Source organism: Haematobia irritans, chromosome 3 (assembly GCF_050003625.1).
Source record: "Haematobia irritans isolate KBUSLIRL chromosome 3, ASM5000362v1, whole genome shotgun sequence".
Taxonomy (NCBI): Eukaryota; Metazoa; Arthropoda; class Insecta; order Diptera; family Muscidae; genus Haematobia; species Haematobia irritans.
Window position 1 is genome coordinate 163,827,866 of NC_134399.1, and position 16,807 is coordinate 163,844,672.

Consider the following 16,807-nt stretch of genomic DNA (forward strand, 5'->3'; position numbering starts at 1 on the left):
TTTGGTACTAGAACGGATCTAGTGGTCCAAATGGTATGTAATAAAACAATGATTGAACAGACCAGAACACCGTGTAGGTTAGGTATCGTAAGTACTTAGAGAAGCTTTGAAACACTCAAAAACCACCGCTGAAACACAATTTGCAGTTTGGTCGAAACTGGGGTTGAATCCATGACCAAGGAGGGCCATTTCTCAACGGCGGCTCCAACGTAAAGCTCACGGCGATGAATTCCCATTTATAAAAATTGCTTAAAATTGAAGCACTTCCCATGCGTGCGACTAAAGTCGCACATTTTGCATATTTTAAAAAAGTCGCGCACAATCTCATGACTTCAGAAAGGTTGCAAAATGCGACTACAGTCGCACAACGGAAACACTGGCCGTAATGGTCACTCAACAATTAAAACACAAATTTTATCAGTCGTTCTTCTCAATAGAACTTGAGGTAATTTCACTTTTATTGGTAACGGTGACATGTATTGCCAATTAGTCATTACATGACTGCTTATTCGTACGATAAGGAATATAAATAAAGGGTGATTCTTTTGAGGTTAGGATTTTCATGCATTAGTATTTGACAGATCCCGTGGGATTTCAGACATGGTGTCAAAGAGAAAGATGCTCAGTATGCTTTGACATTTCATCATGAATAGACTTACTAACGAGCCACAACGTCGAATTTTCAGTGAATGGGCCCTAGAAAAGTTGGCAGAAAATCCGCTTTTTTATCGACAAATTTTGTTCAGCGATGAGGCTCATTTCTGGTTGAATGGCTACGTAAATAAGCAAAATTGCCGCATTTGGAGTGAAGAGCAACCAGAAGCCGTTCAAGAACTGCCCATGCATCCCGAAAAATGCACTGTTTGGTGTGGTTTGTACGCTGGTGGAATCATTGGACCGTATTTTTTCAAAGATGCTGTTGGACGCAACGTTACGGTGAATGGCGATCGCTATCGTTCGATGCTAACAAACTTTTTGTTGCCAAAAATGGAAGAACTGAACTTGGTTGACATGTGGTTTCAACAAGATGGCGCTACATGCCACACAGCTCGCGATTCTATGGCCATTTTGAGGGAAAACTTCGGAGAAAAATTCATCTCAAGAAATGGACCGGTAAGTTGGCCACCAAGATCATGCGATTTGACGCCTTTAGACTATTTTTTGTGGGGCTACGTCAAGTCTAAAGTCTACAGAAATAAGCCAGCAACTATTCCAGCTTTGGAAGACAACATTTCCGAAGAAATTCGGGCTATTCCGGCCGAAATGCTCGAAAAAGTTGCCCAAAATTGGACTTTCCGAATGGACCACCTAAGACGCAGCCGCGGTCAACATTTAAATGAAATTATCTTCAAAAAGTAAATGTCATGGACCAATCTAACGTTTCAAATAAAGAACCGATGAGATTTTGCAAATTTTATGCGTTTTTTTTTTTAAAAAAAAGTTATCAAGCTCTTAACAAATCACCCTTTATCATTGTTTGTGTGGTTGCAATCCCTCTTTTATTTCTTGTCACACACTTTTATGAACATCCAACCCCTCCTTATTACACTTTAAGGTGCATTGCCTTTTAGTCATAAATAAAACAAAAAAATATTTTTGCACGTTTCGAAAACAAACAAAAAAATTTTGGCAATTTTGCCAAGCAACCTGTTTACTTTGTGCTCTTCTTTCTTCTATTCTTTCATTTGGGGAATTTCATATAAAAATAGGCCTGTGATTTGTTGATGTTATTCGCATGAGACATGTAAAAAAACATTCGTAGCAATTACCCTGTCCATCAAAGTCACTGCACAAAGGCATTAGCTGGGCATATCGTGACAGGGAATAATAAAAATGTGATGTGATGAAATTGGTACATGGTGACATAGGGAGGATAGCAAAAATGGTGGAGGAATTATTATTGTATTGTATTAACCGGTACTGTGGACTCGAGCCAATTTTGCTCGATTCCGACTTCGGAGTCGACTCCGGGTAATTTAACTAAATTTCATTTTAATACCACTAAATTGTAGTGCTATTGTGGGGGTATCGTAAATGGATCGATATAAATTATCGTTTTTATTTATGTGTGCAAAACAGAACCAAATTTCATTTTTGATGTCAATTGAACTCTATATTTCAAATTTAAGGCAATGTCGGTCCTATGTTTAATAAATAAAATAATGATATAAATACCCATCACAATGTGAGCAGATACCAACAGTCTTCAGTAAATATATTTATAGACAAGTAATGAAAGTTCAAAGTCGGGCGGAGCTCATTGTATTATACCCTTCAACACATTGTGGACCAAAATTATTGATACCATCTCAAATCTTTTGAATTTGTTTCGAAATATGTATGTAAAGGTTTATATTCCCATATGCATGAATTTGAATCTGAACCGATTTAGTCACAATTGTACATACTTCTACTAAATCTATGTATTTAAAATATATGTGAAATATTTTTAATTTTTCTATAGAACTAAAATTTTCACAAAATTTTCTATAGAAATAAAATTTTGATAAAATTTTCTATAGAACTACAATTTTGACAAAATTTTCTATAGAAATAAAATTTTGACAAAATTTTCCATAGAAATAAAATTTTGACAAAATTTTCTACAGAAATAAAATTTTGACAAAATTTTCTACAGAAATAAAACATTGACCAAAATATCTATAGAAATAAAATTTTGACAAATTTTTCTACACAAATAAAATTTTGACAACATTTTCTACAGAAATAAAATTTCGACAAAATTTTCTATAGAAATAAAATTTTTACAAAATTTTCTACAGAAATAAAATTTTGACCAAAATATCTACAGAAAAAAATTTTGACAAAATTTTCTATAGAAATAAAATTTTGACAAAATTTTCTACAGAAATAAAATTTTGACCAGAATATCTATAGAAATAAAATGTTGCCAAAATTTTCTACAGAAATAAAATTTTGACCAAAATATCTATAGAAATAAAATTTTGACAAAATTTTCTATAGAAATAAAATTTTTACAAAATTTTCTACAGAAATAAAATTTTTACAAAATTTTCTACAGAAATAAAATTTTGACCAAAATACCTACAGAAAAAAATTTTGACAAAATTTTCTATAGAAATAAAATTTTGACAAAATTTTCTATAGAAATAAAATTTTGACAAAATTTTCTACAGAAATAAAACATTGACCAAAATATCTATAGAAATAAAATTTTGACAAATTTTTCTACACAAATAAAATTTTGACAACATTTTCTACAGAAATAAAATTTCGACAAAATTTTCTATAGAAATAAAATTTTTACAAAATTTTCTACAGAAATAAAATTTTGACCAAAATATCTACAGAAAAAAATTTTGACAAAATTTTCTATAGAAATAAAATTTTGACAAAATTTTCTACAGAAATAAAATTTTGACCAGAATATCTATAGAAATAAAATGTTGACAAAATTTTCTACAGAAATAAAATTTTGACCAAACTATCTATAGAAATAAAATTTTGACAAAATTTTCTATAGAAATAAAAATTTTACAAAATTTTCTACAGAAATAAAATTTTGACCAAAATATCTACAGAAAAAATTTTGACAAAATTTTCTATAGAAATAAAATTTTGACAAAATTTTCTACAGAAATAAAATTTTGACCAAAATATCTACAGAAAAAAATTTTGACAAAATTTTCTATAGAAATAAAATTTTGACAAAATTTTCTACAGAAATAAAACATTGACCAGCAAATCTATAGAAATAAAATGTTGACAAAATGTTCTACAGAAATACAATTTTGACCAGCAAATCTATAGAAATAAAATGTTGACAAAATGTTCTACAGAAATAAAATGTTGAAATAAAATTTTTACAAAATTTTCTATAGAAATAAAATGTTGACAAAATTTTCTATACAAATAAAATTGACAAAATTTTCTATAGAAATAAAATTTTGACAAAATTTTCTACAGAAATAAAATTTTGACCAGAATATCTATAGAAATAAAATGTTGACAAAATTTCTATAGAAATAAAATTTTGACAAAATTTCTATAGAAATAAAACGTTGACAAAATTTTCTATAGAAATAAAATTTTGACAAAATTTTCTATAGAAATAAAATTTTGACAAAATTTTCTATTGAAATAAAATGTTGACAAAATTTTCTATAGAAATAAAATGTTGACAAAATGTTCTATACAAATAAAATTTTGTCAAAATTTTATTTCTATAGAAATACAATTTTGACAAAATTTTCTATAGAAATAAAATTTTGACAAAATTGTCTATATAACTAAAATTTTGACAAAATTTTCTATAGAAATAAAATTTTGACAAAATTTTCTATAGAAATAAAATTTTGACAAAATTTCTATAGAAATAAAATTTTAACAAAAATGTTTAATGAGGCAAAATTTTGAAAAAAGTTAATATAGTAAAAAGAATATTATTTCTATAAAAATAAATTTTTGAAAAAATGTATATGCCAATATTCGACATATGTACATAGGTATATAGTCTTAAAATAATGTTAAAAAAATAAAATCGATTGTTCGAAATATTTCAAATAAATTGTTATGGTGTTGGATATTAAAATGGATCGATTCGGGCCATCTGCTAGTCTAACATTCTATGAAACATAAAATGATCTCCTTAATTGGAAGTTGCTTTTCATTTACAGTCATATTTAACATTGATCGAATGAATAACGCAATATAAACTAATTTGCGTAAAAACTTATTTAGTTACAAAAATGTGAAGTGTTTTAAAAAATTTAGTTTAACCGGAGTCGAGCAAAATTTTTACGACTCCGACTCCAGCAAAATCTTCAGACTCCGACTCCACAGACCAGATCTGTGGAGTCGGAGTCTCATGCCATGTATAAACATACTATAATTCATTCTTACTATTTTTTGAAATCGTAAGAAAATGTTCTGCTTTAAGGTGGGTATTAAGTTCGAGTTTAGCTGCTAAAACCGAAATTAAATCAGTAAAAACAGTATAAAATTGTCCCTCTTTGATGCAAATTTTATTAAAGCTTGATGGGGGGAAATCCCAAAGCAACTTTTCACAAAGTTTATATTCTTTTCAATGGATTATTAGAAAAAAAAAAATAAGCGTGGAAAAATAACGATTTTATCAGCTTAACTCGAACTTAATACTTACATAAGTTCAATATAAACTAAATATTGAACATATGTATATGGCCATTTAACTTTATACCCACGCTTACTTCATAAATTTTTTGAGATATTTTGTGATGTAAATATTTAACTACAAACAAATATATTTGTTTGTAATAAAAATACATTAAATTTATGGTTGGTTTAACTACAGATTTTTCCGGAAAATAATTCCTCCCAAAGGCAAATTCGAACATATCTAACCCGAATAAAAAAGCCGACAATAAAATTTAAAAAAATAAAAATTTAACTTTTTCGTTGTTTCAATATGTATTGATGCATAGAAATCGCGAACATGTATATAAATAAAAGCCTTGTTCACTATCCCTAAAGCATCGCTAAATGATTAATACACATTTATTTCTATTAACTTTAAGTAATGCAGTAATTCTTGGAAATTAAATCTCAATGATTCGTGTTCTATTTTTTCCATTTCATCTCCTATTTATCTACTGCAACGATGTGAAATGATTGTATAAACTATTGAGAATAACATACATGCAATTTATTTGCCAACATTTCGAAATCCAACATCTAAGCACCAACACATGTTGCTTGGATAATTGCCAAAATTTGTAGAATAATGTTCAAATGTCAGATCGGTAAATACTAGACTACCCGTGAGGCAAACATGTGCATACCTAATAATTATATCAACACAAAATTTTATAAAAAGCAGCCACTTGTTTGCATTATTTATTTATTTTCTATTTTATTTTCCTAATAATAACGATGATGTACAGATTTTTTTTCAGTTTTTTGTTTGTAGATCAGACTCTTTTTCAAGATCAATAAATTTGTTGAGTTGTAATGTTATTAGTTTATCAAAAGATGACAAAGATGTTCGTATAAGATATGAGAAAATAATAAAGTATGGTCCCTTATTGGCCATCACCAAAATGGATTTCTAAAATCGTTGACAGTGGTTATACCAAAAAATGTCATATTTATTTTTTTTTTTTTAATTCGTTTATAATTTATGGTAATTTTTATACCCTCAACCATAGGATGGGATGTATACTAGCTTTGCTTTTCCCTTTCTAACGCATCGAAATATTGATTTCACACCCCATAAAATCGCGGTGAAATTCTGAGTCGATCTTGCGAAGTCCATCCATCTCTTGAAATCAGGCTAGCCTCGGAACGAAAGGAACTATCGACCTTAAACTTGGCACAAGTAAATGCTATTGATGTAGGAATAAAAATAGATAAAAATGTCTTTCCAATTTTTGGGAAAAACTCCTGTATTGATACAAGTACACACATAATATGTATAGCAATTAATAAAGATTTTAAATCGAATGCATTAAAAATATATATAAAAGTGAAAATTCGGTTTATAATGAAGAAAAGTTGAGAAAATAAAATTCAGTAAATATATATCCAAAAATTTTGACCTTCTCTTAAGTATATTAGTATTGATTCCGATCCAAGGAGTTATTTGTTTTTAAATCTACACAGAAAAAATATTTACATGATATTAAAGATTACGAAATCTAAATTTTAGGATGCGATATTTAAAAAATATTAAGGACAAATTTCTTTAAAATAATGAAATTTTAATTAAAATAAAGTTTAAAATCTTTGCTTCAAAAATTTTTTTCATTAAATTTAGGACACAAATTTTGTAAATTTGCGTCCCTCCGTTAAAGTCGCATATGTTTAAACTAAAGTAAAGAAACGCATTTCTGATTTGAAGAAATTGTTCTTAAATTAACTGAAATATTGAAACTTTAGATTGAAGATAAAAACGCTATACTAAGACTTATTTTGAGGATTTAGCGTCTTCGGTTTAAAGTTTTTTTGGAATTAAGAAAACATTTTTTACTTTGAGGTATCCGTTATAATTTGGATTTTTAAACTGGCATTTGTTTGTACGTGAGTACCTTTTTTAATAAACCGCGAAAAGAGAATAAAAAATGTTACTGAATTTCTATAGAAAAGCCTCGTTGCTTGTTTTTTTTTTTACAAAGACTTGTCAAAAATGATTGGTAGAAGAATTTTAATTTAAATTTTGGACAGGAAAGCTTTCTAATTTGGGGAGAAGGGCCAGAAAAATACTGACAACACTGGATACAACCGTTAATTTTATGTTAAAATAATAATACTTTATGTTAAAATAATAAAATATATAACTTTCAGCAAATGAACGAAATCTCCATTTTTTTGTCAATATAAACGCTTGAGATTTGTAAAGAGGTCAGGGTTGACCTGTCGAAAACTGATACTTTTGCGACATACGTTTACGACGGTTTAATATGTATGTCGCAAAAGTCGTAAACCTAATTATACCCTGCGCCACACTGTGGAACAGGGTACACTGAAAAAACAGTGAACCCTTTTCCATTGCAAAATGAACTAAACTGTAGTAATATTGACCATGATTTAGCCCTTAAGATTTTTTTCAACTTGTCTAGTTTATAAATCTCTTAAATGTTAGTTCATCTATAACATTGTAGTTTAGTTCATTTTTACAACACCATAAGATTTATATACCTCTAACAAGTTAAAAAGTCAGTATTATTTTGTTTTATTTGCTTATTTTGTGGGAAACCCGATAATAAAAATTGGTTAACAGTCTCTTTAAAATGTCGACGATTAAACTATTTTTAAATCAATCATTCCACAGTACAGAGAAATTAAATAATTAAAGAAACAACAAACCGTTTTACTATTATGAAAATTTTCATACATTAAAATTCTTTAAGCAAAAGTACTTTATTATAAAAACTTATGATGAAAGTTCTTAATACAATTTTTTTGTGAATAAAAATTATGACCACGTGGAACAGAGAGTAGTTCATTTGAACCCGCGGTTTGGACATTTTGACTTATCCTTTTTTTATTCATCGTAGGTTATGTTTTCACATATCTTGCTGGAAAAAATGGAAACAATAATGAAAATTGTTAAAAATTAACACCATGTAATGAAATATAATTTTTAATTCTTCACTTTAGCTTGTAACTTACCATATTTGGGGGCATTTTATCAAATGGTGTAAGGAATTTCTTTTTTTCGTTGGAAAACGTATCTCATAAAATTTGTAACTGAAACAATTAGAGAAATAATGAAGTATTCTAAATAAACTCATAAAACTGTGTTGTTATCGCTGTGAAGGATATAATAAAATAAATATTCTATTTGAAAGAAAGCCAAAGTTTTAATATAAAACATACGAATTTTCTATTAAATTGTACGCTGAGGGGAAATATAAAAGTTGTCCAAATTAATTTGGGTTACTCTGAAATTAAATATTTATTTTTTACATTAAATAAAATTATTAAATAGGTTTTCAAAAAATCTAATGAAAAAAATAATAATATGCTTAAAAAACCAAATATTCTTGATAACCTTAGACAGTCATCATTCGTCAAAATGACGACACGTAATTTCATTTTCCATTTAAAATGCATTTTAGTCTATTGGGAAATGGTAAATTTAAGTTATACTAATTCGACCGTTTTATGAATTTTTGTTTTATACTACTTAAAATCAAATTGACTAAGAAAATAAATTCAAGTTTGGTCCACTTTTTCGCTCACGATGAAAATTATAGCGTCTTGAAATGAGCCGTAGTCAAAATGACGAAGGATGACGTTAATGTACAAAAAATAAGGATGGTTGTCCAGGGTTAAAAGAAAGTTAAAGAAAACTTACCAATTCACTATTAAATTACAGGCAAAGGAGTACTAAAAATTTGTCCAAATTTTAAGGGGTTATTCTGAAATTAAATATTTATTTTTACATTAAAAATATTACATTAGTTTCCAAAAAAATTAATTAAAGAAATACTAAAATAAGGTATTAAAAACCTGTAATTTTGATGATAAAAAGGTCATAAAAACGTAAATATTCTAGTTGAAAGAAAGCCAATTTTTAAAAGAAAACTTACCAATTCTCTACCTTTTTAAATTTGTTTTAATCCGTCTGGAGTTGCTCTGAAATTAAATATCGCTTTTACAACAAAGAAAAACATTAAACTGGTTTCCAAAAAAAAAAATAATTAACAAATAATAATATACATAAAAAATATTCTTTTCAAAAGAAAGCCATATTAAAAAAATACTTACCAATTTATGAATAAACTATACGCTGAGATATTACAAAAATTTTCCAAATTCATCTGGAATTGAATATTAATTTTTTACATTGAATAATGAAAATTTCAATACACTTTCAATTTCAACATATTTTACTAAATATTCTTAATAACTTTTTTCTAAACTACCGATAAAATATTAATAACTTTCATTTAAAAGGTTTAATAAACAAACACCAATATATGACTTAAAAATCCAAAATATTCCATGCCTTTATATTCCCTTGTTGCATACCTACTTAAAAGATGCAACAGCCCACGCCAACGCCAACTATACAACTGAAGCATGCCAAACAAAACCAAGCAAAGCCAAAACATTCCTACAACAACAAAAACACATGTGCCTTTATTGAAAACAACACCTCATCCAGCCAAAAACCATCAACGAATAACAAACACACACACACAAGCCACTAAATGAACAAAAATAAAAACAACCCCACGCTCATGTATACACAACAAAACTCAAGTAACATCATCTTTACATTAATCACATTCCACTATGCCGATAAAGATCTCTGTACTATGCATTAGTTCATCGCATCTGCTGACAATTTACTCTGAGAATAATATTCGTAAAAGCACACCAGTTTATGAACGATGAAACGTTTAACTTAAAATTTGCAAAATTTTCAAGAAATGTTATCTACCATTTTTGACGAAAATGTCTATAAATTTAATTACATGTGAACTAAAAATATTTCATTGGGTAATTTTTTACCAACAATTATTAACTATAGGAATTGTCAGTAAGAAATTGCTATCCACTTTCAAGTTCATTTTTCGTAAAAAAATATTTTCTCATACAAAAAAATCTTATAGTAAATTGCACTTATTGTTTAGAAAATACTTTACATTTCACAAGTAGTTTTATAGCATGACAAACGAATTTTTAACTACCAGTTAAGAAATTTTTTAAGGAAATTTCCATCGTATTTTGTAGGCCATGAACTAAACGATTGCTACTTAGAATTTGTAAAATTTCCTTTCAAGTAGTTAATTTTCGTTGAAGATACGAAAAATGAACTAAAATTCTGGAAAATTCTTGTAATAAATTATTGTAAAAATCTTCTTAATTTTACGAGACACTTTTTTTTCTGTGTATTATAAGTTAGTGCATATGTTTGTAACACCCAGAAGGAGACGAGATAGACACATGGTGTCTTTGGCAATAATGCTCAGGGTTGGTCCCTGAGTCGATATAACCATGTCCGTCTGTCCGTCCGTCCGTCCGTCCGTCCGTCTGTCCGTCCGTCCATCCGTCCGTCCGTCTGTCTGTGAACACATTTTTGTGATCAAATTTGGCACGTGTTCCTTTTTTGGGTCAGAATAGAACCCTATTGATTTTGGAAGAAATCGGTTCAGATTTAGATATAGCTCCCATATATATCTTTCGCCCGATATGCACTTATATGGCCCCAGAAGCCAGAGTTTTGGCCCAATTTGGTTGCAATTTTGCACTAGGAGTACAATTAGTAGTATAGTCAAGTGTGCAAAATTTGATTGAAATCGGTTCAGATTTAGATATAGCTCCCATATATATCTTTCGCCCGATATGGACTAATATGGTCCTAAAAGCCAGAGTTTTGGCCCAATTTGTTTGAAATTTTGCACAGGGAGTAGATTTAGCATTGTAGCTATGCGTGCCAAATTTGGTTGAAATCGATTCAGATTTAGATATAGCTCCCATATATATCTTTCGCCCGATATGCACTTATATGGCCCAGAAGCCAGAGTTTTATCCCGATTAGCTTGAGTACAGGAGTACAATTGGCAGTATAGTCATGTGTGTCAAATTGGATTGAAATCGGTTCAGATTTAGATATAGCTTCCATATATATTTTTCGCCCGATATGGACTTATATGGCCCCAGAAACCAGAGTTTTGGCCCAATTTGGTTGAAATTTTGCACTAGGAGTACAATTAGTACTATAGTCATGTGTGCCAAATTTGATTGAAATCGGTTCAGATTTAGATGTAGCTCCCATATACATGTTTTTCTGATTTCTACAAAAATGGTCAAAATACCAACATTTTCCTTGTTAAATCGCCACTGCTTAGTCGAAAATTTGTAAAAATTACTCTAATTTTCCTAAACTTCTACTACATATATATCGAGCGATAAAACATAAATAAACTTTTGCGAAGTTTCCATAAAATTGCTTCAGATTTAAATGTTTCCCATATTTTTTTTTACTAAAATTGTGTTCCACCCTAGTGCATTAGCCAACTTAAATTTTGAGTCTATAGATTTTGTAAAAGTCTATCAAATTCTGTCCATATCGAGTGATATTTAAATGTATGTATTTGGGACAAACCTTTATATATGTCACCCAGCACATTTGACGGATTTGATATGGTATCGAAAATTTAGATCTACAAAGTGGTGCAGGGTATAATATAGTCGGCCCCGCCCGACTTTAGACTTTCCTTACTTGTTTTTAATTAAAGAAATGGTGAAAATTTTTAAATTTAATTTAGTTAGGCCTCCCGATAAAAGGAATGCAATAATGCCCTAGCAAAAAAAGCGTCTCCAAAAAAGCAGTGAAAATGTTCTTTTTGGATCCGGAAGTGGTGCAAAATTGACGCAGAAGCGATGATTTTAACATGGGCCTGTCATAGGACGGATGTCCACCATTTCAACAGCCGTTGCACTTCTTAAGGTGTGAAGCGAATCCAATGTTTTGGATGCGAATTAAAAAATTTTGTGACATTTTGACGAATAAATAATTTTTAAAATATTTTTAATGCATGATAGCGCTTGTCTGGAACGTTTGATATCAAATATTTTCAAAAATCGCAATTTTTCTAAAAAGGATTCAGCATTTTTTTTGCAAAATTTAAATAAATTGCACTATTTTATTATTTCTTAATCCGTTTTTAACCTTTTTGAAACAATACAATTTTAAATTTCCCTTTAAAAATATGAAAAACGAGTTATAAAAAAATTGACTCAAATAAACTTCCTGTGCAGTTAAAATAAAGAACATCTTAGGGAGGACATTTTTGGAATTGCTTTTAAAGTTGTGCCTTTAGAAGAACTTCCATTTTTTTTTGCTAGGGCTTTATATTGTACTTATTCAAAAATCTACTAGTATTACATCTCTTATTCGCAACTTCAAACTATTCTTGGAGTGCGTGGTTCATCCAAGTTTTAGTTGCATCAGCGAATTACCAGCTACAATTTTGAACATTTTTAATTAGTATGGAAATTGGCTCTAATAAGCCAAAAATTGAGTTTATAAAATTCTCTATAAAAAGCAATTCACTTATGCAATACTTAAGTATTGTACTTCCGTTTCTGCAGATATTTGTGAAAGGTTAATTATGAGCGAGTAATGACCGTCACGTTTACTGAACCATCGAGTAGTTCATAATGATTTAGGCATGGAGTCTCCAATGGAAATAACTCTCTCAAGTTTTGTAACCTCGTTAATAATTTTTTTAACATTCCTGAGAATTAACATAAAATTTCATCGCACATATCATTATATTGGATATCATTCACTTCCTAGCTGAAGGGACTGAAGTATTGAGTTTGAGACGTTTGCTACTTTTTCTACATTTAAGACGCGTACATCCTCAAAAAAAATCGCTTGTGTAACATATACTCCAAAGACATTTTGCTTCAAGCATATATATTTTCAGGATTGGTCCAAACAAAACATTGTTTGTATGGATCAAACATGAAATTGTTTTTGTGTGTATATATTTTTAAGGCGCCAATTGGTTACTTCCATTATTTTATTTGCAGCATACTCTATAGGTCTCTCTTTCTAAACACATATATGCTTGTAAGCTATTTCCAAATTAATATATGTTTGCATCTAATGTTTACAAACATTTTATGTCCCAAACAAAATATGTTCTAACATATTAACATATATGTCCCAAACATGTTATGCTGGTTTATGAACATTATATGCTTGCATTTAAAAATATTGTGTTAATAAATTTGAGTTCCAAACTTATAATTTCTACACCCAAACATATGAAAAACAGTCTTTTTCGTCCGTGTATGTGACGCTTACGACGTTTACAACTTTGCGACAGTCGCAAACCTAAAAAAGTTTGATACAGACCATCTCTGAAAGTGATTTTGATGCTAAAAGTCGAGATCTCGCGCAAATAAAATCCTTTTATCTTTCCGTCGAAAATAATCTCTATCCTATCTAAAATATTCTTATTGCACAGTTTTCATAAAATCACAATTTTTTATGATAAACAAAAGAAACCCCCACACATTTTCATATTAATGGAATGACGTGTCCATATACTCATGACTCTGTGATGTTCTAAATAAGGAAAACATAAAAAATTATTTCATCAGTAACAATCATTAAAAATTTGCGGTATACGCGGAGTAGTCTTGTCATTCATTAGGTTATTCTTGGATCGCTTATTTGTTTCTTCTTTAAGTACCGCTCAAAAAATATTAAGTTCTTACTATCCTATCAGAAATTAATATCGAACTTGTATTTCACATGAAACCCCACCTTTGTTGATATGTTGGCAAATTGATGGAAACGGTAGATCCATGGAATTCTACGTAAATAGATACTCAAATGAGGTAGAAAATAAAAAACAAAAAGTAAACACCAGTTCATTGTAATCAGATATGAGAAAAAAAATTGAAAAACCAGACGATGATGTAATTTCAATGTAGATATTTTTAACATATTTTTCTTCGTGCTGAATAAGAAGATTATTTTAAGAGAAGAGAACTTTGCGTGCCTCTTGTGACGTTATAGGCCTAGCCACAAGTTAGAGGCAAAACAAAAAAAAAACTCCAAAACTAATTTTGGGTCAAGTGGATAAAGAGAAGTTGATTGGTGGAGATAAATTTTTCTAATATTTCTACTATTTTTTTTTATAATAACTACCTTCAAATTAATGACTTACTAATACGAAGGTTACATTGTTTAGTCTTAATTAGTACTGTAAGGTGTTGGAAATCCAATTTCGTATATGTTTTCTAAGCACGTGCTATGGGATTTTCCCACCTTTGAATGTAGCAAAGCTAAACTAATATTTTGTTGTGTTAACAAACAGTTTTTGTACACTGCAACAAATATTGAGCTTATATGAAAGATTAAGCAATCTAAACTTTATTACTAAACTTTACCAGGAAAAAAACAAAGTTATAATCCAGCAGAAAGAAATAATTTGGAGGACTAAGTTTCAAAAGATAAAGTTGTCTCTTCCACAAGTATCCCGAAGTCACAATTTGGGGATCAGTTTATATGGAGACTATCCTATCCCCAAATATAATATTTGGGGATCGGAGACTATAAATAGTACCAAATCTAGGGGACCTACATAAAAAAAACTACGACGGACGGATATCGCTAAATCGACTCTAAATTTCACCACCGTCCAATAATATACAGTGTAAAACAAAGCAAATGCACGAACTCATACATGATTCGCTAGCTAGGTAATAACTAATGGCGATTTCGATTGGGAAAAAAGGTGCAACATTCTCGAAATTGATTGCCACATATGAAGGACACTGTCATATATTTTGTTTCCTGTACCCCTCAAAATGTTGTGAATTAATAATAACTTTGGAATGACACTATCATTTGGGCGAAAACACAATGAGGGAAAAAAGTAGTGTAACACCAAGGCAACATTTTTTTTGCGAAACGAAAACGCCCTAAGAAAACTTATCTGGATTAATTTTTGTTACTTTATTTATAAAATTAATTATTTAAATTTTTTCAATTTTAGTTCTCTTTATTCATAATCGATAAGCCAACATTGGTCAAAATGATTACACAGTAAAATACTTAATGACACTACCAAATTTTGAATTCAAATAACTTATTCTATAACAACCTAACATACATCTTATAAACTATATATCTAAACTGACTATAACAAGCGCACTGCATCTAACTCACTCTAATAATCAAACTGGCTCTCACAGGAAAAGGATTTCAAGTTTCTTCTATATATGCTAAAAGATAATAATAATAATAAAAATTATACATGAGCAAGCAATAATGATTGACATTCGCTTGGAGAATATGAAAATTTTCTTTCATTGTAAGGCACAATAATATTCCAAAACATGCAAACTATAAAAGAATGGTGCATTAGAAGCGTTGAAAATCGAGCGCATATTAAGGAGTGAGCTCTAGACGATGCTGAAAAAGAAAAATTTAAAGTGAGATACCTGGGAACTCCGCTCTTTATAGCCTTATAAAATAACAACAAAGATCGGATATTGACGAAACCGTTGAAAGAACATCCTAAAAAATCTATTACATAGAAGGAAACATAGTCATGTACAGAGAATGAAGCCGCCGAGTCGCGCCGCCGATTTCAGTCGCCGCCGACCATTTTTTGCCAGTCGACGCCGCCGCCGAATATGTCGACTCATCTCGACTCAAATTTAGCCGCCAATTAATCAAAAATATCGATTTAAATCAGAAAAATTTATATATGATTGTCGTATTTTTTCCAAAATTTTGAATACAACCAAACATATTTAAGCTGCTATAATAATTTAGCAAAAATTTAGCTCAGAAAATTTGAACGAAAAGTAAATTTGTTTGTAAGATAGGTTGTACAACTAATCTCATTACCATTCGATTAACATCAAATTGATTTTATAATGTTTAATTGTCCGCCGCCGAGTGAACAAATTTATATCGGCTCAGTCGTCAAGCCGCCGCCGCCGAAGGCAAAAATTTAGTGTCCGCCGCCGCCGACAAAAATGGGTCGGCTTCATTCTCTGGTCATGTATATGCAAGCCATAAACGAACCGGGTACATGGGTACCAGTAGTCCCAGCAAAAAGTTCAATACCCTAAATTATTCGTGGCATAATGTGAGAATGAGCAATTTGTTTACGGGTATTTAGGGGGAACCTGCATCATGTGCAATAAATGCCCTTCAAGACAAAAGAAAGTCGAGATATAACAAATTTAATTAAACAAATCAAAAATTACCCTATTTATATATAAACAAGTAAGGGAAGTCTAAAGTCGGGCGGGGCCGACTATATTATACCCTGCACCACTTTGTAGATCTAAATTTTTGATACCATATCACATCCGTCAAATGTGTTGGGGGCTATATATAAAGGTTTGTCCCAAATACATACATTTAAATATCACTCGATCTGGACATAATTTGATAGACTTCTAGAAAATCTATAGACCCAACATTTAAGTCGGCTAATGCACTAGGGTGGAACACAATATTAGTAAAAAACAAGTATATACGGCCGTAAGTTCGGCCAGGCCGAATCTTATGTACCCTCCACCATGGATTGCGTAGAAACTTCTACGAAAGACTGTCATCTACAAATTTCAACTCACATGGTTGTTAACTATCAAATGCTACCACCAGGTACAAAATTTCAACCATATAGGATGTTTTTTGCTTCTCCAAAAGGCACCGGAGGTCAAATCTGGGGTCGGTTTATATGGGAGCTATATATTATTATCGACTGATAGGAACCAATTCCTGCATGGTTGTTGGATACCCTATAGTAACATCACGTACCAAATTTCAACCGAATGGGAAGAATTTTGC

At 30.1% G+C, this 16,807-nt stretch overlaps 1 protein-coding gene across 9 annotated transcripts in view; it reads right to left on the bottom strand.

Annotated features, from left to right (window-relative positions):
- AnxB11 (Annexin B11) overlaps positions 1-16,807 on the bottom strand; it is a 106,563-nt gene that overhangs the window by 23,866 nt on the left and 65,890 nt on the right. The gene's annotated exons all lie outside the window — the stretch shown is intronic.